At 48.4% G+C, this 2,377-nt stretch overlaps 1 long non-coding RNA gene across 1 annotated transcript; it reads right to left on the bottom strand.

Annotated features, from left to right (window-relative positions):
* Positions 1–750: 750 nt before the first annotated feature.
* On the bottom strand, positions 751–1,879 carry LOC135304115 (uncharacterized). Its single transcript, XR_010365555.1, has 2 exons — positions 1,470–1,879; positions 751–1,389 (listed from the first exon to the last, which is right to left on the bottom strand). It is a non-coding gene; the product is annotated as an uncharacterized LOC135304115 (long non-coding RNA).
* Positions 1,880–2,377: the final 498 nt, after the last annotated feature.

Here is a 2,377-nt window from a genome sequence, read left to right as displayed (position 1 = left end):
TTCTTGCTCTGTTTGCATGTTCTGGGACCTTACTGCCTTCAGGGCAAGGGTGAGATTGTTCCTTAAATTTATTTTATTTGGCAGAGTGCAAATGACCTTTTCATCTAACCTGCAGCTATGGATCCATGTAGCTGTAAAAATAGGCAATATCTTACACAATGAGGAATGCACCATTAGCAGCCACTTTTAAGAGGTTTTGGTTTTGTTATTTGCTCAGCAACACATAAAAATGCTGTTTGTGGAGGGATAAAATGAAATGATCCAGCTATGCTGAAGTCATCTGTGAGTGTGCTGTCTGTCAATGCTCTGCTCTGTGCCCCGTGTATGGTCCAGTTTCTGTGGCAATCACAGACAGACTAGATCTCCTTCCTTCCTGGATCAGATCCATCCCTAATGGATGATATTTGCTGTGCAGCAAATGAGTCCAGTGTCCTGAGGATGTGTGGTTCACCTGCACACAGATCACTAGAATCATATTTAGCATTTGCAAAGCAGTTAGCATTCTAACATTTCCTCCACTTTGCACACTCAAGCCAATGACATGAAAATATTCTCTTTTAAATTGTTTCTTTTGTACTCCTGTATTATTAACACTGTGTCAAGGTTTGACACTGGCCAAATGCCAGGCACCCAGGAAAGTCTCTGGCTCACCCTCCTCAGCCACAGCTGGGCAGAGGAGAGGAAAAAAAATTAACCAAGGGTTCATGAGTTGAGATAAGGACCAGGAGAAAACACTCCAAGGGCAAAACCTGCTTTAAAGCATAAAGTGAATTTATTGCTAACAGGATCAGAGGAGGATAATAAGCCCTTTAAGAAGTAAAATAAGCCCTTAAAACACCTTTTTTCCTCCCATCCCAGGGGAAAAGGCATGAGAATTTTGGTGAGTTTGTCACCCTGGATTTTCTTCTACTCTTGGGGAAAGGAATCCTTCTCCTGTGAGACTGTGGGGTCCCTCCCATGGGAGGCAGTTCTCCATTAACTTCTCCAGCATGGCTCCTCTCTCAGGAGCAGCAGTGCTCCCAAAACTGCTCTTTCCAGGGGTGCAGTCCTCCAAGGACAGGCTGCTCCAGCCTGGGAGCAAGAGTCCTGTCTCCACCGAGTCTTCCACTGGATCACAGCCTTCTCCAGGCACCTCAGCTAGGGGCTGTGGGTGGATCTCTGCATCCCCCGTGGATCTTAGCGTCCTTGGTGGATCGTCATGGCCTGTGGATGAATCTCTGCATCCCCCATGGATCCCCACAGGCTGCAGGGACACAGCTGCCTCACCACAGCCTGCAGAGGAATCCTCAGCTCTGGCACCTGGAGCATCTCCTGCTCCTCCTTCCCTCCTTCTCCTTGGTGTCTCCACGTTGTTTCCCTCACAAGTTCTCATCTAGTCCTCTTGTCTGACTAGAAGGAAAAAAAATCTATATGTGCCCACTTTGTTTTGATTTTCTTCTTAAATCTGTTGTCACAGAGTCATTACCAACCTCTCTAACTGGCCCAGCTTTGGCCAGCAGCATGTCCATCTTCAGAGCCATCAGGGACTGGCTCTGCTGGGCATGCTGGAAGCTCCCAGCAGCTCCCCACAGGAGCCACCTCTGTGACCCTCCTGCTACCAAAAACCAGGCTGAGCAAACCCAACAGGCACTGAAAGAGAAGCAAACAGGGCTGGCAGTGCTGGGGTGGAGGAGGAGCTGCCAGCTGCCCTCTCTCCAGGGGGCTTTATCCAGCAGATGTTTTCAGGATCTTAAAAGGAGACCATTTTGGCCAAATGAAGAGCCAGAAGCTGACTGCCTGTGGATAAAGAGCAGAGACTCTCTGTGGCTGTCACCTCCACCCTGGAAAGGGCAGACTGTAAGCAGGAAAGCCCCAGGAAGGCACAGCTCCACCCCAGTGCCTTTTCCCCACCTGTGGACATCTCTTGCTGATGTGGAACAGCTGCAGGCATTCAGAAGAAATTGTTGTCTGCATTAAACTACTTTCCTAGGAAATTGTAGGAGGTAGACTTGCAGAATCCCCTGTTTGAGTGCTTTGCTCATCTAGTTCATTCAAGTGGAAACAGACACACTGAAGTGTACAGGAGGAAAAAGGGAAATTTTGAGTCCTTCCAGACACACAACCCCAAGAGATCGTGCACAAAGGGAAATAATGGCAATACATTGAATGAGAGGGAAAGGAGACCCAGGCACTGCCTTGAAGGGAAAAATCATGTGAATGTCTTTACTGCAAGGCACTTGGGTCTCCTCACAGCAGCTTGAAGCTCCTGGTCAGCCAGTTTTGAGTGCCACAGCCAGTGACAGGAAGGCCATGTTCTGTGGAGGATGTGGTCTGTGCTTTTCAGTTGTACTCAAAATTAATGGCTAGGCTGGATGCAGGGTGCTGCAGGGATCACATC

The sequence above is a fragment of the Passer domesticus genome, chromosome 7 (genome assembly GCF_036417665.1).
Source record: "Passer domesticus isolate bPasDom1 chromosome 7, bPasDom1.hap1, whole genome shotgun sequence".
Lineage (NCBI taxonomy): Eukaryota > Metazoa > Chordata > Aves > Passeriformes > Passeridae > Passer > Passer domesticus.
Note: the sequence above shows the minus strand (reverse complement) of the source record. Positions and strands in the feature narration are given on the sequence as shown.